Below are 23,019 nucleotides of genomic sequence, written 5' to 3' on the forward strand. Positions count from 1 at the left end.
ATCAGGCGAGTCAGCATGGCCTATATAGGAATGTCAGGTACTTGCTGAGAGCCTAAATAGGTACAACTAATTTGTATATCAATGTCAAATAACATTTTGTTTAACACCAAGACACCTATAAACTATGCACAACAATATGTTAATATCAAAACATCACTAGTTAATTGTGTTAAAGAGTAGAATATGGTGTTTAGTATCAATTGCACTCCAAAATCTACCGAACTATTCAATCCTGACGGTGTAACTTATCACAACCTTGTCAAAGAACTAAAACATCAACATTCAATGCCATTAGTAATGTGTTAGTTTGATGTAAATATGCCTCAAAATTGATGCGTCCAGTAATTCCTATTTTGCGATTTTGTGTTTATTTCTTGCCATTCTGTATACATGGACATATCCCATTGAACCAGTTTGATACCTTGGTATAGTTTCATAACATGGAACATTAGCAACATTAGGATATTATTATCACAATTCATAAGTTCTAGTTTGAATTTTCAGTTTGTTGACTAAAACTAAAGAAAATATCAACAATTGAATGAGCATGTCAAAGTGCAATGAGTCAACTAGAACTAAGATAACATCAAATAGGAGTATCAATCACTGGGCATACAAGTAACAAAACAACAAATGTATCCAAACAAACAGTACCGATCTTTTTTTAGGATCCACAAGTAAAGTGATATTAATTATTTATTTAATCAATCAATTTCACATAGAATATGTAATTTATTATTCATCATCACCAGTTTAATAACAAGCACAATTAAATAAAATATGCTCACATCATATATATAGATATGAAGCACTCCACCGGTATCCACCAAGAGTATAATGTGATGGAGGAGGAAGAGGTTGAGAGAATTAGTTGCCTCCCTCTTGTTCTACTTTAGAATTAGGGTTAATTTTTTGGGTTGAGGCAAATAGGGTTTACAATAGTATATTTACAGGCAAAATTTTCAGCTGAAAATTTTCCCATAAAATATTATTATTATTAACTCTTTAATTGATTATTCTTATTAACCAATTAACTAATAATTAAAACACTTTTTAATCATTAATCCCTTTTCTAAATACTTTAGAAAAATAATTCTCTCACTTGATTTAATTTCCAAAATTAAATTCTTAATTAATAATATTAAGAACTTTTCTTAATTAATTTTATAATCAATTAAATCTCTTTTAATCAATTATTAAATTTGCTAATTAATTATTTATTTCACAAATAAATAATTACCAGCCATTATTAATTAATTGCTCCACCATTAAATCATTCTCTTTTATGGTGTGACCATGTAGGTTCAATATTAAGCCGGTAGTAGAAATAAATAATAATAAACTATTTTATCAGTATTTATATAAATTTTCTAATTTATTAAATTTGATTAATTAATAAATTAATCATGTTTATTCTACATCGTGAGGGATACTTCTCAGCATATCGCGACTATCCGGATAATACGAATTCACTGCTTAGAATGCCAAGAACCTATTCAGTGAATAGTTACCGTACAATTAATTCCTTCTACCCTGCAATGTCACGATTAAATACAAGGCATGGAACTTGTGTCAAGCCTATCTTATTTAATCACTTGCTTTCCCATTCACTATGCTTAGTTCTATTTAATGTAAATTAGAAACTCCTTTCTAATTTCATTCACTCTGGCCAGAGATTCCTGAACTAGCATAAGTGGATCAGCATTGAACATTCAATTCCTTCACTGGAAGGGGTAGATACTTTATTGATCATACACTATCTTCGTGTACAAATTTCTATACCCAGTAGAGCCCTTATAATTATCCCTGGACTAAGAACTAAACCAAAGCATAGTTTAGTGTACACAAGATGACTATGATGACCTCAAGTCTAAGGATACTTGTACAACTATCACTATGTGAACAACTGCTGACACGTGAGTGAACTCCATCAGTTGTTCAGTTGTGTGAGTCATGTTCAGTGAACTTATTCTGTAATAAGCACCTACATACTAGCTATAGTGTCACCACACAAATGTCTATGAGAACAGACATCCTTCATAATGAAGCAAGCATAGTATGTACCGATCTTTGCGGATTACTAATTACCAGTTAGTAATCCTACGACCAGGAAATATTTAAGTTTAGAGTTATCATCTTTTAGGTCTCATTATTATGATCTCATCATAATCCATAAAAAGCTTTACTCTAAACTATGGTATATCTTATTTAAACACTTAAATAGATAAGCCCACAATAAAACCAAAACAAGTCTTCTATTAATATCAATGAAATCAAAACAGATTACATAAAAGTTATTCCTAAATCATCATACATGATTGGACTTAGGACACATCTCTTTCAATCTCCCACTTATACTAAAGCCAATCACTCTGGTATCTAATACCCATCTTGTCTTTATGACGATCAAAGTGACTTTGAGAAAGTGGCTTTGTTAAAGGGTCTGCTATGTTGTTATGTGTGTCAACTCTCTTGATGTTGACATCTCCTCTTTCAACAATCTCCCTAATCTGATGAAAGCGTCACAAAACATTTCCTATAAGAAGAATGTCATCCACATACAATACTAGAAATGTTACCGTGCTCCCACTAACCTTTTTGTAGACACGTGGTTCATCTATGTTTTTGATAAAACCAAAATCTTTGATTGTCTCATCAAAACGGATATTCCATCTACGAGAAGCTTGATTTAAACCATATATGGTTCGCAGCAGCTTACACACTAGGTGTTCATTTCCCTTGGAAAGAAAACCCTCTGGTTGTGCCATATACAATTCCTCTTCAAGTTTCCCATTGAGGAAGGCCGTTTTCACGTCCATTTGCCAGATCTCATAGTCGTAGTAAGCAGCAATCGCAAGCAAAATCCGAATTGATTTTAGCAGGGCTACAGGCGAAAAAGTTTCATCAAAGTCAATCCCTTGCCTTTGTTTGAATCCTTTTGCCACGAGCCTGGCCTTATAGGTCTCCACCTGGCCATCTGCTCCAATCTTTCTTTTGTATACCCACTTGCACCCAATAGGCTTAACACCTTCAGGCGCCTCAACCAAAGTCCATACTTGGTTGGTATACATAGATTCCATTTTGGATTTCATGGAACTATGCCATTTCTCTGAGTCAACACTACTCATAGCCTCATTATAGGTCACAGGGTCGCCATCATCAATGATTGACAACTCATTGTCTTTCTCAATGACAAGGCCATAATACCTCTCAGGTTGGCGAGACACTCTCCCTGACCTATGAATGAGCTGTTCCACAGAAGGTTGTTCAGTCTGAACAGGTGTTTCCACTTGATCCGTAGTAGTTTGTGCTTCTTGAACTTCATCAAGTTCAATTTTTCTCCCACTATTTCCTTCAAGGATAAACTGCTTTTCCAAGAAGGTAGCATGTCTGGAGATAAACACCCGATGATCGGTGTAAAAGTAATACCCTAAAGTCTCTTTAGGATATCCCACAAGATTACATTTTACGGATCGAGATTCCAGCTTATCTGGGTCAATTTTCTTGACATAAGCTGGACATCCCCAAATCTTAACGTGTTTAAGACTCGGTTTCCTTTCTTTCCATATCTCATATGGAGTTTGAGAAACATATTTGGAAGGCACCTTATTCAGTAAATATGCTTAGGTTTCCAATGCATAACCCCATAGGAATACTGGAAGATTCGCATAGCTCATCATGGACCGAACCATGTCTAACAATGTTCGATTTCTCCTTTCAGATACCCCATTCAACTGTGGAGTATATGGAGGAGTCCACTGGGAGACTATACCATTTTCTTTGAGATAAGCTAGAAACTCTCTATTCAAGTATTCACCACCTCGATCTGATCGAAGAGTTATAATACTATGTTTGGTTTGTTTCTCCACTTCATACTTATATTCTTTGAACTTTTTAAAGGCTTCAGACTTGTGTTTTATCAAATACACATATCTGAATCTAGATCGATCATCTATGAAAGTAATGAAGTATGAAAATCCACCCATGGCTTGCGTAGACATTGGTCCACATACATCTGTGTGTACCAATCCTAGCAAATCTGCAGCCCTCTCTCCATGTCCACTAAATGGAGATTTGGTCATTTTACCCAATAGACAAGACTCGCATGTAGGATATGATTCAAAATCAAAGGGCTCAAGTAACCCTTCCTTATGCAATGTCCGCAGTCTACTTTCACTAATATGACCAAGTCCGCAGTGCCACAAGAAAGTGAGATTTTCATCATCCCTTTTTCTTTTATTAGTATGTTCAATTTGTAGTAAATTATGCTCTAGGTCACATACATACAGACCATTGTTTAAAATACCACTTCCATAAAGAACGTTATCTCTAAGAATTGTACATTTATTATTCTGAATAACAAACGAAAATCCAACCAAGTCTAACATGGAATAGAAATAATATTCCTCACAATCGAAGGAACAAAATAACAATTATTTAGAACAATAGTCTTGCCCGTAGGCATATGTAAATGAAATGATCCTACAGCTTCAGCAGCGACTCTTGCTCCATTTCCCATCCGTAGAATCACCTCCTCTTCTTCAAGAGTCCTACTTCTCCTTAGTCCCTGCAACGAATTGCAAATATGAGAACCACAGGCGGTATCAAATACCGAAGTAGAAATTTGACTTAGTGACATATTAACTTCGATCATGAATATACCTGAATCAGAAGCGGTAGTCTCACTACCCTTCTTCTTCTTCAATTCTGCAAGGTAAACCTTGCAGTTCCTCTTCCAGTGCCCCACTTTGTTACAGTGAAAGCAAACAGCTTTGCTCTTGGGGTCTTCAGCTTTTGGTGGAACCGGCTTTTTCTCACCTACTTTCTTCTTCTTGGAAGGGTTCTTCTTCCTTTTCTTAGGATTGAAACCTTCACCAATTAGAAGAACAAAACTCTTCTTAGGGGGAAAATTCGATTCCGCAGTCTTCAACATGTTGTGGAGTTCAGGTAGGCTGACATCCAGCTTATTCATGTGAAAGTTCACAACAAACTGCGAGAACGAACTCGGAAGTGATTGCAAGACCAAGTCTTGGCTCAGCTCCCCATCCATGACAAAACCAAGTTGTCCAAGACGTTCAATCAAATTGATCATCTTAAGTACATGGTCATTCACAGATGATCCCTCAGACATCCTACAATCGAACAGTTCCTTCGATATCTCATATCGGGCTGTCCTCCCCGCCACATCATACAACTCTTGTAGATGCATAAGGATAGTGTGAGCATCCATATGCTCATGTTGCTTCTGTAGCTCAATGTTCATGGAAGCTAGCATGATGCATTGAGCAACATTTGCATTATCTATCCACTTACGATACACAACATGTTCATCATTATGTGCATCGCTAGCAGGTTCAGTAGGCTTAGGTGAGTCAAGCACGTATTCCAGCTTCTCAACCCTGAGAACAATTCTCAAATTTCGAAGCCAGTCAGCAAAATTAGGACCAGTCAACTTGTGAGCATCTAGTATACTCCAGAGTGATAGTGCAGAAGATATAACGAATATAGTAAATCTGTAAATGATGAACACAAAACAACACTTAGCAAATATTCAATTTCATTTCAAGACACTATATGAATCGGGTCTTTATTCATAAGTGGCTCCCACTAGTTTATCTAATTTATACAACCCCTAAGTGAAAATTAAGCATTCATAATGCTAGTGGGAATATGGATCCTACATTCCATCACACAACCTCGGCTGTAGCACGAAGCGTCATGTGATGTTCAATAGGCAGACAACTCTTGTCAATTACATCTTATGTTATTCCCTAATAAAACTTTAGTCTCTTGAATAATTGAGTCACGGCTGTAGCACGACAAACTCAATATTCTAAGTCAAGTCTAACCCAACATTTCGTACAATTGAATCAGTCTCCAACGGCCCACGGATGTAGCACGTAACGACCTTTAGATTCTAATTCAATGTACACATCTCTATGTAATAGACAAGTATTTCTTATTTCGAAATAAAAGCCCTCGGCTGTAGCACGAAACGATAATGATTTAAAAATAAGAACCACTTTCTACCATGTTGGAAGGCTATGACAGACACAAGCCCGTTGTGTCATTGGCTAATTACTACTTGATATTATTTAATTTTAGAGGGATTATAATATGCTACAATCATAATCATATTATAAAGAGATTCTTCCTTTTAAATTAAATATTTCAAATCAATAATCGATAATCAGATGATTCCCAGATCGGGGGGAGCATTGTCAAGAGGCGTCACTTAATACCCCTTTCTTACAGATAGAAATCTGCCTTTGACAGAATCATCCTTTCTCTCAATATTGAAAATTCATATTTAATTACGTGTTTCATAAACACAAGAATCTCATGATTGTATTCATAATATTATTGTTAAGGCAAGAAACGATTCATATTCTAGATTTTCTAGAGCACGCCTTATATTGATTTAAGTTCACCTAAATATATCATCGCATGGTAAACATAGGCATATATCTCATATATAAAATTAAATAAACAAGTAAATGTAAAGTGAAATAAAGTAAATGTGTTTGGTTATGGCCCCATCCTATGTGATCTTTGTTAAGCTCATGATAAAGATCAAGGTCAATCTAATATGGTGATGGAAATAAATACAACTACTTATTACATAAGTCTTCTTCTTTGTTTAGACTACTTGTATGCCTCGTCTTCTTCTTTGTATCACCTCCATTGGATAGACTTCTTGAGTCTTCAATTACATTACAAGATTGAAAGTAAACTAATCTAATGAACTTATAAGAATAACTCGAGTTACATTCGAGATTTATGATTACAAAGATTGACGACATTCAAGCCGTATTTTAAAGCAAAACCAAAACCATTACACTAAGGTCGAAAGGCCATAACCATCCATCATGCTCATACAACACATAAAAGCATGTTAAAACACATAATCTGATCTTAACATATCATATTATCCATGATCTAATTATAAAAAAATATGACAAAAATCAGAAAAATCAGAATCAAATCAGAAAAACAAGAATCACTGTTTACGGGCAGTAAACGACGTCAAACGCCTTACAGACGAGTCGTTAATAGCTATAGCTATCAGTTTTGTTCAGACGCTCATTTACCTATAGAATAGGGTATTCGTTTGTGTAAATCGGACACTAGACCCAGATTTCAGCAAATATGCAGCAGCCAATTCAGAATCCGTATATAACATGATTCTCATAATTAGAACAAACACAAATCATGTATATACCAGTATATATACAGATTACATAATCATCTTATGATTATACAACTCACATGAATATCATATATTCAAAACTATACATATATAAGCATATTATATCAACATCAAATCATGGCGAATCACGTACATGCTCATATATCGAAAACAGTTAAACACATAAACGAATTAAAAACTTTTCGCAAGTAGCTCTGATGCCATTGAAGGGTTTTTAGCACATAAACGCAGCAAAAATATAAATTTAAATCTTAAAAAAAACCGAAACCCTCCGCAGGATCCATGCGAAAATAATATTTAATTCGTAGTTCAGTATGTTTACCTTAAGAAGTTTTACGTTAATGGAAAGATGGAGGTCTTTAATAGCGATCCAAGAACGATGAGCGGAGATCCCTAGCAGCTGCTCCTCAAGTGTGAAGCACTCCAACGGTATCCACCAAGAGTACAATGTGATGGAGGAGGAAGAGGTTGAGAGAATTAGTTGCCTCCCTCTTGTTCTACTTTAGAATTAGGGTTAATTATTTGGGTTGAGGCAAATAGGGTTTATAATAGTATATTTATAGGCAAAATTTTTAGCTGAAAATTTTCCCATAAAATATTATTATTATTAACCTTTTAATTGATTATTCTTATTAACCAATTAACTAATAAGTAAAACACCTTTTAATCATTAATCCCTTTTCTAAACACTTTAGAAAAATAATTCTTTCACTTGATTTAATTTCCAAAATTAAATTCTTAATTAATAATATTAAGAACTTTTCTTAATTAATTTTATAATTAATTAAATTTCATTTAATCAATTATTAAATTTTCTAATTAATTATTTATTTCACAAATAAATAATTACTGGCCATTATTAATTAATTCCTCCACCATTAAATCATTCTCTTTTATGGTGTGACCCTGTAGGTTCAATATTAAGCCGGTAGTAGAAATAAATAATAATAAAACTATTTTATCATTATTTATATAAATTCTCTAATTTATTAAATATGATTAATTAATAAATTAATCATGTTTATTATACATCGTGAGGGATACTTCTCAGCATATCGCGACTATCCGGATAATACGAATTCACTGCTTAGAATACCAAGAACCTATTCAGTGAATAGTTACCGTACAATTAATTCCTTCTACCCTGCAATGTCACGATTAAATACAAGGCATGGAACTTGTGTCAAGCCTATCTTATTTAATCATTTGTTTTCCCATTCACTATGCTTAGTTCTATTTAATATAAATTAGAAACTCCTTTCTAATTTCATTCACTCTGGCCAGAGATTCCTGAACTAGCATAAGTGGATCAGCATTGAACATTCTATTCCTTCACTGGAAGGGGTATATCCTTTATTGATCATACACTATCTTCGTATACAAATTCCTATACCCAATAGAGCCCTTATAATTATCCCTGGAGACTAAGAACTAAACCAAAGCATAGTTCAGTGTACACAAGATGACTATGATGACCTCAAGTCTAAGGATACTTGTACAACTATCACTATGTAAACAACTGCTGACACGTGAGTGAACTCCATCAGTTGTTCAGTTGTGTGAGTCATGTTCAGTGAACTTATTCTGTAATAAGCACCTACATACTAGCTATAGTGTCACCGCACAAATGTCTATGAGAACAGACATCCTTCATAATGAAGCAAGCATAGTATGTACCGATCTTTGCGGATTACTAATTACCAGTTAGTAATCCTACGACCAGAAAATATTTAAGTTTAGAGTTATCATCTTTTAGGTCTCATTATTATGATCTCATCATAATCTATAAAAAGCTTTACTCTAAACTATGGTATATCTTATTTAAACACTTAAATAGATAAAGCCCGCAATAAAACCAAAACAAGTCTTTTATTAATATCAATGAAATCAAAACAAATTACATAAAAGTTATTCCTAAATCATCATACATGATTGGACTTAGGACATATCTCTTTCACTGTGCACAGATTTTATGGATGAAAAATCAATTGCTGGACTATGGTTTGCAAGTTGAGAGGATTCCAATTTTCTGTGATAACACAAGTGCAATTGCTATCACTGAAAATCCAGTGCAGCATTCAAGGACAAAGCACATAGATATCAATTACAATTTCATAAGGGAACATGTAATGAATGGTACTGTGGAACTATATTTTGTTCCAATTGAGAAGCAACTTGCAGATATCTTTACCAAGCCACTGGATGAATCCACTTTTTCAAGGTTGGTAAGTGAGTTAGGTATGTTTAATTACTCTTAAATCTATCTGAGTTATTTTGCAAGTTGATATGCAGCCAAAAATTTAATTAATTTTTCATTCTTGGATGAAATTTTGGCTAAGTCAAAATTTACATCTCGACGGATGACCCTTATCCATCGAGTTTGGTCATCCGTCGATATACTATTTGCTAATAAAAATCAATTTCTTTTCTGAAATATTTTATGTCTCGACGGATAACAGTTTATCCTCATCCGTCAAATTGTCTTAATCTCAGCCGTTAATTCCCTGTACATTATCCATCGAGTATACTTACAGTTTGTAAGCATTACACGACGGATAATGGGTGGAATTTTTACAGTTTATTTTTAAAACGGCTATTTTAGGAAATTTCTATTGGTTACTTTATTTTACTTTATTATTTTTATCAGTTATTTTTGAGATAGTATAAAAGCTTATTTCATTGCAATTGTTTTTCTTTTATCATTCTCAAATTCAACTGCTCTTATTTCATTCTCTCTCAAGCACTTACTCTCCTTCTCTTCAAGCTTTCATTCTCTAACAATGGCATCTGTAGTAAAGATTATGTCTCAAACTGGGTTCATTTATGAGAAGAACAATTTCACTGCATTAGTCAATAAGGGTATTCGACAATCAGAGGACTACCACAAGATGATGGACTTTGTGAAGAATTGCAAGCTCAATTACGCCATGCTGGAATCACCCATAATCTTCTATGAAATTGTTGAAGAGATGTGGACCACTGCTATCTACAACTCTACTGACAAGACCATTACTCTAACCATCAAAGGTAAAGAATTCTGTATCAATAGTGATGTGATAAAAGCATGTTTCAAAATTCCTGATAACAATGTGACTTCACCACACAATGACACTGATATTATCAATATGCTTAATTCCATACATTATGCACTTCCTACTTCTAAACTGAGTGATATTAGGGGAATGGATCTTAGGAAGGAGTGGAGTTTCATGTGTGATGTAGTTACTAAGGTTTTCTCTGGAAAAATCAGTAATTTTGATTCAGTGAATATTTCCATGCTTAACATGCTATACATGCTAGTTACATATAATTTTTACAATTTCAGTGACCTTGTCCTGTTTGAGTTAGGTTTTAAATTGGGTAAGTTAGCTAAAAGAGGTAAAAATGTGTATTATGCTAGATTTTTCATGTTATTGGCTAACCACCTCTGTGAAGAGATTGTGCTTGAGAACCCTAACAACAAACTGGATTGTTGGGTTCAAGAGAGAAGACTCATTGCAGATTTGAACAGGGCCAATCATCACAAGAATGTGCCAATGTTCTACTTTCCTGTAATGCAGGCACCTCAGGTAAGTGAGGTAAGTTCATCCGTCCCTACAACTATTCCAACCTCCACAATTTCATTGAATTCAGGAGTAGCTATGGCAACTGTACCAATGACCAAACAATTGCCTACTAAAGCTGCCAAACCTACTACAATCTCCAAATCTAAATCAAAGAAAACCCCCTCTGGTATCTCTCAAAAGATGCCAGTTGAAAAATCCACAAAAGCAAAAGAGGGGAGTATGAAGGAGGGAAAGTCAGGTGAGGGAAGGGGTGAACATCAAAGAAACCCCAAGAATAAGGTTGGAGAGTTGAGTGAATCCCGGCCTAGCCACACTGCAGTTTCCCAACAAACTGCAGTGCTTAAAAAGGATAAAAGCTCACTTTTAGCTGCATCCTCCCTAAAGGATGTAGTTATTGAACAAAGCTCTCAACCAAGAGCACAGGCCAAGAGGGTTAGGGACACAAGCTCACCCCAAACTTATACAAGAAAGAAGAAATCTAAAACCTCTGGGGATGCACAGGGTACACACATTGTGCAAACTGGTGCTAAAGACACAGTCACTGCACCTTCTCAAGTTCAGTTTGATGTGGCTCCAATAAATATGGAGTCACAGCCAAAATCTCTAGTTATAGAAGCACCTCATACACCATACTCACCAACAAACTCTCTGGATGTGGATATGATAAACACATCAATTCCTGATTTCCCTTCTTTAACTCTGTTGGGGAAGCCAAAATCTAGTGCAAGTGAGCATCATCTTTTAGATGATTTGTTGGCTCACTTGCCAATTCTTTCAGAAACTATTATGATATATGTGCCCAAAATATCTTCAATCAACACAGAGTCAACAATAGTTTCTCTTCCCAACTCATTCATTTCTACTCTCTCGACGGATATTGCTCATCTGTCGAGTAGTGTTTGTATCCCGATGGATAAGCCTAACAGCAGTTATCCGTCGGATATCATTACCACTCACTCGATGGATATCACTCATCCGTCGAGTATCTCTGCACAGCTTCAAACTTCAATTATTTCAAGTGCAGAAGATTTAGTGGTTGTACAGTCACTCTTAGGATTGAGAGAGGAGAGTGTCTTGAGTGAGAGGCTGGGTTGCTCCTGATGGAATTTACGGATGAGCGGAAGCGTGAAATAATATTTATTCCGTAAAAACCATATACCGCATATATAGATAAACGTATAAAAGGGAAAAACTGAGGAATCGAAATCATACCTCGTGAATCGAAGCTTTATAAAATTGGAGTGCTAGCAGTTGCTCCTCAGTGTGTGAAGCACTCTACCGGTATCCACCAAGAACGATCCTCTTCGATGAACCTTTTATAAAACCGAGCTTTTATAAAATGGAGTTTTTGGGATGGAGAGAGAGAAGAAGAATATGGAGGCTAGGGTTTTCACAAAACCAAAATTGTGTGTCAATTGAATGAGCCATCCATCTCATTCTATTTATAGGGCTCTCCTAGGGTTTTATAATATATCTTTATATATATTAACCCCCACATTTTATCTTCATAAAATGCTTTAATAATAATTAAAACTATTTTAATCATTATTTCTTTTCTTAACTATTTAGAAAATAATTCTCTCTCTCATTATTTCATCAAAAAAAATATTCTTTTATGGTGTGACCCTGTAGGTTCAATATTATGTCGGCAGTTGAAATAAATAATAATAAACTTTTACTAATTATTTATATGAATACTAAAATTCACTAAATATAATTAACTGATTAATTATATTTATTCTACATCGTGAGTGATGCTTCTCAACATATCGCGACTATCCGGATAATATGAATTCACTGCTTAGAATATCAAGAACCTGTCAGTGACTAGTTACCGTACAATGAATTCCTTCTACCCTTATAATATCCCGAATAAATACAAGGCATGGATCTCGTGTCAAGCCTATCAAATTTAATCATATGATTTCTTATTCATAATGCAAAGTTAATATTAATGCAAATTAGAAACTCCTTTCTAATTTCATACACTCTGGCCAGAGGTTCCAGAACTCGCATACTAAGAATAACATAGGATATTCTCTTCCTATACTGGAAGGGGTAGATCCTCTATTGATGTTAACTATCTCTATACACAAATCCCTATGCCCAAAATAGACCTAATGGATGTCCTTGAGACTAAGGACTAAACCAAAGCACAGTTTATTATATATAAGATACCTTTAATGATCTCAAGTATAAGGACACTTGTACAACTATCACTTAGTGAATAACTATTGACACGTGAGTAATCTCCATTAGTTGTTCAACTTATCGAGTCATGTTCAGTGAACTTATTCCCTAATAAGCACCTACATACTAGCTATAGTGTCACCACACAAATGTCTATGAGAACAGACATCCTCCTGAAGGGAGCAAGCATAGTATGTACCAATCTTTGCGGATTATTAATTATCAGTTAGTAATCCTATGACCAGGAACTATTTAAGTTTAGAGTTATCATCTTTTAGGTCTCATTATTATGATCTCATCATAATCCATAAAAAGCTTTACTCTAAACTATAATATATCTTATTTAAACATTTAAATAGATAGAGCCCGTAATAAAAACAAAACAAGTCTTTTATTAATTATCAATGAAATCAAAACAGATTATATAAAAGTTATTCCTAATTCCTCATACGTGATTGGACTTAGGACATATCTCTTTCAGCTCCCAGGAAAAAGAAGAGGAAATGAGTGAAAATCTGCAATCCATTTCTTCAGGATTGGCAAAAGGGAATGAAAGGAGTCCCACCTTAGTAGGTGAAGGTGAGGGTGTGAGGCTGGGGAGCCAGGGTGAGACCCTGATACAACAAAAGAGAGAACATGAGAGAAAAGCAGGTACAGAGGGTATAAGGGTGGACCCAGCCATTGCTCATGAGTCAATGATTGTGGATGATGCTGAAAAGGAAAGACAATTTCAGCAACATTACAAAGCTGTAATTGATAACATTTCCTTGGATGCTGACACTTTTACTCATCATGTGTCAGCCTATCAACTGTTGGCTGCTCGGGGCAATGAGGAGGCAGAAAAGACTTTGAATCTAGTCCATACTTCAGAATCTCTACAAAGGGATAAAGTTGTTGTCAATTTGATGCCTCCTACAGCTGGTGAGCCATCTGAGGAATTTGGAGTAAATTCTAATGATGATGACTCTATTTCATTTGATGGAAGCATGAACTTAGGGGGAGATGAAGGCCCAAGTTCTATTCCGGATCTACTTGAATGGGCATTGACAAAGGAGTCCACACCAGGACAATTTAATGTATCCTTAGTCAAACAAATCATGTCTATCCAAAATGCCATTCAGAACACCTCAAATGCTGGTACCAAGTCTATTCTTCAAGCTCACCTAGATTCTCTACATCTCATGAAGCTACAGCAATTAAGATAGAATCTGAGTGTGGATGAACTCAAAAAGGATATAGCTGACTTGAAGACCTACAATTCTGAAAAGCTGGATTCAATCATGCCCTATGGTACCATGCAGGATCTATTACTGAGACTGAGAAGAGAATCTGGTGCTGAAAAGAAGCTGGCCAAATTGGAGAACAGAGTTCAAGTTATTGAAGACTCTGTGGCCACCATTCTTCAAAATCAACAGTCTCAGACCAATCTTCTAATGCAACTGGCTAAAGCACAAGGCTTGACTCCTCAACTTGATGATAATAAAAAGGGGGATAAAGGACCAAGTGAGGGGGAGAAGCTTCAGATACAAATCAATAAGGTAATTGTGCCTTCAATTACTGTCTCAAAGCCATCAGTTACAGATGTTATAGATCTGATTCAAGCAGCAGCAGCCAACTTGAAAGCTGTTGAGAAAGAAAAGTTGAGTTTAGTCAACTGGGAGAAGATTGATGAGGAGATACAGAAGAAATTCCAACTTGTCAAGGAGCCAGTTAAGTCAGCCATCCATCACTCTCAAGTCAAGCAAATCAATGTGAATGAGATGAGCATGAACTATCTGGAAAGAGGATAATCTTCCTGTATCAAGTCTCCAAAGGCTGAAATGATTCTTAAACCAAGGGCAAACTATTCAAAATCATCCTTGAAGAACCCCTTGGATACTGTGTATGAGACACCAAAGCCTGATGAGAAGAAGCTTCTGCCAAGATCAATTGCCTTCTATAAAGATCCAGCTGATTCAGCTTTAAAAAGAAGAATTGCTAAGATATTCAGAAATGGGAAGGAACTTTGTGTGGTAGCTGGACATCCACAATTTGCTCAAGCAAAGAGAGAAAAAAAAAGCCAGATTGAAGCAGGAAAAGAAGCAAGCTGCTCTAGATGCAAAGAAGACTAAATAAAAGAAAGAGCAGATTGCTATCTTGGCCAAGCTACAGGCTGTGAATTCATCTCAACAAATTCCCTCTCAACCATCTGAAGCTACTGAATCAAGGAAGCAAGTTGAAAAACAGAAGAAATCTCCAAGAAAGAAAGAATTGGCTAAAAGAACAAAAAGGAAACTGGATATTGTTGACAAGGAATTGGAAGATCAATTTCCTAAGGAACCCACACCAGCTACAACTCAAACATCAAAGCCCTCTGTGGTATTTGAAGATATAAGGGTGGTGGATCCCTGCAGGAATATTCATGGTGAACCTATTGTGCCCAAGGATGAGCCAATAGAATGGGATAACATATCAATTCCTGACTTCAGTCTACCAATCCTTAGCAATCCAAAAAGAACAAAGTCAAGGGCAGTCAAGAAAGTGAAGCTGTCACCTCTCAAATCCAAATCTGTAGTTAAAGCTCAACCCAAAGTCAACAAGGGAGACTACTTGTACTTGTGTCACATCAAAGAATTTTCTGATCTAAACCTCTATCTGGATGAACTGGATGAAGTGAGGGGAATTGATGCATACAGAAACCTACCCGAAAGGTTAGTGTTCAAGTACAAAGGAGGAAGGGAGATTCAGTGGCCACTTCACAGGATTCTTCAAGAGAGCCAAGCTGTACTGATTAAAGTTTATTCATCCTTCAAGAAGAACTTTGGATTCAATATCACTGCAAGAAGACTAGTATTGAAGAAGATTGAAGATCTAAGGAGTGTTAGAGCTAAAGATGCACTCCCAAAGACTCTAATTATCCCATACACAGGGAGAAGAGTGCATCTAAGGCCCTACTGGCTGATGGAGTTCATGGATGACAAAGGTGTGAGAAGATTCTTCAGATTAGAAGACCAATTGAGCATCTCTAGCAATGAGACTCTCTTGGAAATGCAAGAAAAGCTAAATCTCTCAGAATCTGATGAACTGGAATTCCACAGGCAGCTCCAAAATCAGATTAATGAAAACAACAGAAAGCTTGGAAGAAGATCCAGACCTTCAAGGAACTAGATAAATTTGCTCAGGCTAGAGGAGCATCTTGAAAATGGCTGTGAGCCAAACTTTGTACATTTTGATTATTTGAAGCACTTTCAGTATTATCTACTTTTCTTTAAAGCTGTATGTTTAGGATGTTTTGTTATCATCAACTATCTCTTAATTTATGACTACAATTCCAGTAGACATAAATTGGGGGAGATTGTTGTGCATATATTGTGTACTTGATGATTTCACAAACAAAACACCTAAGTAGATTTTACTTAGTGAAATAATGTAGCACTCGACGGATAAGAATTATAGTCCCGACGGATAACTCATTATAGTCCCGACGGATGATGACTTATTATCCATCGAGTGAGTAGCTTATATAATAATGAGTCTGTAGCATATTTCTGCATACATCTTTGTATAGATTTTGTAGTAGCATATAAGTCATGTTGACTTTGACTAGATATGCAGAATAGGTTGATTAATTGTAAATAGATGATGTCTTGTAATTCTGCATAAGTGAAATGAAGTCAAGTGCCTGATTGCTACCCAACGGATAATCTACAAAGCACCCGACGGATGATCAACAATCCAACGGATGATCATTAACTCGACGGATGATCATGAACCTAACCGATAAAGAATTCAAACATTAGTTGACAGTGACAACTGGTCACATGCGTCGAGATGTATGCAAACGGAATGAGGAAGCCTATTAACTGGGTAATAGAGAACAAAGTAGCAAAGCATAAAAATTGATAGTTTTTATAATGATTCTATCTTTTGACTTTGTAATATTGGTAATATATAAACCAAGAAGTAGCAAATAGAAAAAAAGATCTGAGATAAAAAAAGTGAGAAACATTTGTAAGCAGAATTATTAGCATTTCTCTGTATTCTCAGTAGTTCAAATTTGTAAGCAGCTGTGAGCATTCTTACACACAGAATTCTCTCGATATAATATATATCTCTGTTGGAATTGTTTAAATCCACCAGAAAGTTTTTAAGGACTCTTGTTTTTAATTACTTGTGTTTTGATTCACTTAAGTTTTTATTCCGCATTGTGCTAATCAATACGCTTATATTTATATTCGAGTTTGAACATTTTTATTTTAAGAAAAAGGTTCAAAAATTACATTCAACCCCCCTTCTGTAATTCTTGCTATATTGTCAAGGGACTAACACATACTTATCTTGATTCCACACATTCACATAATACATCTCATAATCATGATAAGCATGTCAGTAAGAACACTGGTAGATCAAAGACTGTAATCCCTCCTAAAACTAGGAAAGTGGCACCCGTCACCAAGCCCAAGAGCAAGTCTGTTGGTGCTTCTGAAAGTGACAAGGAAACGGTCAATGATAAAGCAAAAACTGTTAAGCCTGTCAATTCTGTGAAGAGAAATGTTATATATTCAAATGCTTCTAAGTCTTCTGGACCCAACGTAGTTTGAGTACCAAAGAAAACTTAATTACTTTTGTTTTCAGGGCATAAAGTAGAAGAAGGTCATGTGGATTCTAGACAGTGGATGTTCAAGGCATATGACTGGAGATAGAGCCCTGCTATCAAAGGTGGTTGAGAAAGCTGGCCCAATGGTTACTTTTGAAGATGACAGCAAAGGTTATACTACGGGATAAGGCTGTTTGGAAATTGGCAATGTCATCATTGAAGAAATCTCTCTGGTTGAAGGTCTTATGCACAATCTTCTCAGTATCAGTCAATTCTGTGACAAAGGATGTGAAGTGTTGTTCAAGAAGGAAAAGTGTTTGATCTCTAATCAAAAGAAAGAGAAGCTGACTCTCAATGGAGTTAGAAAGGGTGATTTGTTCGTAGCTGACTGGAATTCTGTAAATGGTCAAGTAATGTGTTTCTACAGTAAAGCCTCTCCAGATGAAAGTTGGTTATGACATAAGAAGCTCTCCCACTTGAACTTCAAGACCATGAATTCTTTGGTTAAGAGGGAATTGATGAGAGGATTGCCCGAGATGGAATTCAGTCTTGATGGACTCTGTAAAGCATGTGAGAAGGGAAAGTCAAAGAGCGCATCACACAAGAAAAAGATAATGACTGACATCACTGAACCACTACAACTCCTTCACATGGATTTGTTTGGTCCTGTCAACGTCATGTCTATGTCAAGAAAAAAATATGACTTAGTGATTGTTGATGACTATTCCAGATACACGTGGGTGTTATTCTTACATTCAAAGGATGAAGCACCTGATATAATTATTGATCACATCAACAAGATTGAGTTAGAAGCTGGAGTGCATGTGCGAACAATCAGATCAGATAATGGAACAGAATGCAGAAATGCAAAGCTGAATGATTTTTGTGTCGAGAAGGGCATCTCAAGACAGTTTTCAGCACCAAGGACTCCACAACAAAATGGAGTGGTTGAGAGGAAGAATCAAACATTGGTTGAAGCTGCAAGGACTATACTTAATGAAGCCAATCTTCCTACTTACTTTTGGGCTGAATCAGTTAACACTGCATGCTATACTCAAAACAAAACCCTGATCAACAAGATATATGAGAAGGCCTCTTACGAGTTAATGGCCAACAAGAAACCATCAGTGAAATACTTTCACGTGTTTGGAGGAAAGTGCTTTGTGCTTAAGGATGATGAGCATCTTGGAAAGTTTGATGTTAAAGCTGAAGAAGCTATCTTTCTGGGCTATTCTCTGGAGTCAAAGGCTTATAGGGTGTATTTGATTAGTGATCAAAAGGTTGTGGAAAGCCTTAATATAACATTTGATGATGCCAAGCTCCCAAGTATTCAGAAGGAAGATGACAGTGATAATCTTGATGTTGAAGATCTTTCTGATGGAGAAGATAAACCTGAAGTTGTTCCGGACAACAATGACAATGGCAATGATCCTGATGATCATAATTCTAATGCAGATTCTGAAGGTAATGGTCATGAGATAAGTCACACAATCTCAGGGACCAGTCCTCAAGCTTCAGATTCTGTAGATCAAGCTGGCAACAACTCAGGGGGAGCACAATAAGGAGAAGAACAAGGATCCGGTAGTCAGACTCAACTCAATTCTGAAAATGCTGAGTCATCAAGGGCTAGTCTACCAAGAAGTATGGAGTAAAAACCACCCTCAGAACTTGATACTTAGTAATCCTGACAGTGGAGTCAAGACTAGAAGAGCTACAGTAAATGAATGTTTCAATTCTGGGTTTCTATCTTAAATAGAGACAAAGAAAGTAGATGAAGCTCTTGGAGATCCTGATTGGGTGATTGCTATGCAAGAGGAACTCAATCAGTTCGAACGACAGAAAGTGTGGAAGCTTGTACCCAGACCTAAAGACAAATCAGTGATTGGCACTAAATGGGTTTTCAAAAACAAGCTTGATGAAGATGGAATTATAACAAGGAACAAGGCAAGACTGGTTGCTAAGGGATACTCTCAAGAAGAAGGGATTGACTATGATGAGACCTTTGCACCAGTTGCTAGACTTGAAGCCATCAGGATCTTTTTTAGCATTTGCAACACATTCAAACTTCAAGGTATATCAGATGGATGTGAAAAGTGCTTTCCCGAATGGTGAGCTTGAAGAAGAGGTCTATGTGGAGCAACCCCCTGGTTTCATAGATCCTGAGTTTGAAGATTTTGTCTATTTTCTCTTCAGGGCTCTTTATGGTCTAAAGCAAGCGTCGAGAACATGGTATGACACTCTCTCAGAATTTCTTCTTGAAAATGGTTTCACTATAGGTGTCACAGATAAGACTCTTTTTTATAAGAATCATAAAGATGATACCATATTTGTGCAATTTTATGTTGACGACATTATATTTGGGTCTACGAATGATGCACTTTGTGCAAGGTTTGCTAAGCTTATGCAGAGTAGGTATGAGATGAGTATGATGGGTGAGTTGAGCTACTTCCTTGGATTACAAGTGAGTCAGAAATCAGATGGTATCTTCATTTATCAAATGAAGTACATCAGAGATCTTCTGAAAAAATATCAGTTGGAAGAATCAACACCTGCAAAGACTTCGATGGCAACTGCCACAAAACTTGATCAAGATAAGTCTGGTAAGATGGTGGACATCACTTATTATCGAGGCATGATTGGATCATTACTCTACCTAACTGTGAGTCGTCCAGATATTATGTTTGCTACATGCTTGTGTGCACGGTTCCAAGCTGATCCGAAGGAATCTCATATGATAGCTGTTAAAAAGAATTTTCAGATATCTGAAGGGTACACCTAATCTAGGTATCTGGTATCCTAAAGATACGGGCTTTGATCTCATCTGCTACACAGATTCTGATAACGTTGGTTGTAAGATTGATCGTAAAAGTACTTCAGGAAGCTGTCAGTTTCTTGGAAGAAGATTGGTTTCTTGGTTTAGTAAGAAGCAGCATTCAGTTTCTACATCTACTGCTGAAGCTGAATACATTGCTGCTGGTAGATGCTGTTCTCAAATTCTTTGGATGAGAAACCAACTCCGAGACTATGGACTTGATTTGAAGAATATTCCTATCTACTGTGACAACACAAGTGCCATAGCAATCTCAAATAACCCTGTTCAGCATTCAAGGACCAAATATATTGATATAAGGTATCATTTCATTCGAGAGCATATAACGAATGGAATTGTGGAACTTCATCATGTTCCCACAACGGACCAAATTGCAGACATTTTCACGAAACCACTTGATGAAGTTACCTGTTATTTCTAGAGAACTAACAATGAGATTTACAGAAGGGGGGTTGAATGTAAATCTCAAAACTTTTTCAAGTTTTGAGCAGTTTATAAAGACTGTGTGTTCAAGATGAACAAGTGTGTGAATTGCTTTAAGCTGATACAGACAGATATATATTCAAACACAAATGTAAAGAACACAATAAACCTTTAAAAACTTTTCTGGTGGATTTGTTGTTCCACCAGAGATGGTATTTCAGAAATTCTGTGATCTAAGAATTTGATCACAGCTGCATCCTAGTACAAACTAGATAATTTTTCTCTCAAGATTTTTCTAAACAGCTCTGGAAAAATTCTTATCTAATTACTAGCTACTACTTGGTTTATATATTACCAAGTTTACAAGTGAAGACAAGGATATAATAAAATAATAAAGTAAGATCTCCACTTGTTTCTTCTCCAGTTCACTCCAGTACTTTGTTGACTTAATGTCTCTTTATACTAGAGTAGAACGGCTGCTTTTTCTGATGTTCCTGAAATTAGGCTGCCACATTTCAGTTATCTCTGTTCACCCACGTGCCTCTGTTTGTAGGTACAACTACCACTTATCAACGGTTAATCAACAGAACATCCGTTGAAGCTTTCATCCGTTGATGCACTCATCCGTTGAAGGATGTTATCCGTTGAAGCTTTAGAGACATCCGTTGAAGCTTAGCTTCTCATCCGTTGAAGGTCTTTAAGTCATCCGTTGATACCACTTCATTTATACAAAATTACAAGGCATGAAATATTTACAATTGGCCTTCCTATCTGCATATCTTCTAGTAGTCAACATGACTCATAGTTTCTCTCAACTTCTAAGAATTACATCTTAAATACAGAGACTGAAATATGCTACAACACTAGACTTATTTCTAAGTAAAGCTACACCATCAACGGATAGCCAAAGTGGTCTTATCCGTTGAGGCTACATACACTGAATTTCTACTTAAGTGTTTTGTTAAACATATCATCAAACTAATGCACATATATTCCTAACAATCTCCCCCTATTTATGTCTATAAGAATTGTAGGCATAAATTCAGGGTTAACTTGATGATAACAAAACACTTAACAGATATATGAATTGAAACTAAGTAGAAATTTGAAAATGCTGCAAAAATGTATGTACTAGGAGGAAATTGAAGATTTACAGTATTTCCAAGGATACTCCTTTAGCCTGAGCAAATCATCTTTTTCTTCTTTGTTCCCTGGTTTTCTTTCCTAGCCCTTTGTCATTTTCCTCAATTTGGAGTTGGAGTTGTCTGAAGAATTCAGCTTCATCTTCAACATTGATATCCAACTTAGATTGCATTTCCTTGAGAGTTTCATTGCTGGCAATCTTGAGTTGGTCTTCAAGTCTGAAAAATCTTCTGACTCCTTTATCATCTCTAAATTCCATCAACCAATGAGGTGATTTGTGAATTGTAATTCCCCTTTCTTGAATGAGTAAAGTCCTGGGTAAAGCATTGGGTTCCCTCCAAGTTTTCCTTATATTGGCAATCTTGTTGAGAATTTCAGTCTTGGCAGTTCTGGTAAAGCCAGAATCCTTTTGTATAGCTGAAAAGACTCTAATCAAGGTAGAGTAGCCTTCATTCAGAATCCTGTGGAGAGGCCATGTTCTTTCCCCAGCTCCTTTGTATCTGAACACTAATCTCTCTGGTAGCTGTCTGTAAGCAGCTATTCCTCTTACATCCTCCAGCTCATCCAGATAGAGTTTAATGTCTGAAATTTCTTTTATGTCACAGATGTGAACATAATCATCTTTAGAAATGGATGGCTTAGGCTTAGGCTTTTGTTTTTGAGTGAATTTCTTAGAGGTTATGGGAGGTGTAGATTTGGGTTTTCTTTTCTGTTTCTTTGGTAGTGGAAGAGTGGTTAGAAAGGTAGGCAATTTGATGGTGTCCCAATCAATAGGTTCCTCTTTTGGAATGATTGGTTCACCATGGATGTTTATAGTGGGATTAGCAACAAGAGGTTCAGGTATGGAAGGTAGTGGTTCAGTATTATCTTCACTCCTTCTATGTGCCTTGGCCTTTCTTCTGTTTCCCTTCTGCCATTCCTCTCTTTCTTCCATACTCTCACCAAATATACTCCCAAAAACCTCATCTAGGTTTGCAATATTGTCTTCACCCCTGACTTCAATTCCTTTCTCTTCTTCAACTTGACTTGACTTTAGCTGTTGTTCAAGCTTTGCTTGTGCTCTTTTGTCAGCCTTTAGTTA

The sequence above is a fragment of the Apium graveolens genome, chromosome 10 (assembly GCF_009905375.1).
Source record: "Apium graveolens cultivar Ventura chromosome 10, ASM990537v1, whole genome shotgun sequence".
Taxonomy (NCBI): Eukaryota; Viridiplantae; Streptophyta; class Magnoliopsida; order Apiales; family Apiaceae; genus Apium; species Apium graveolens.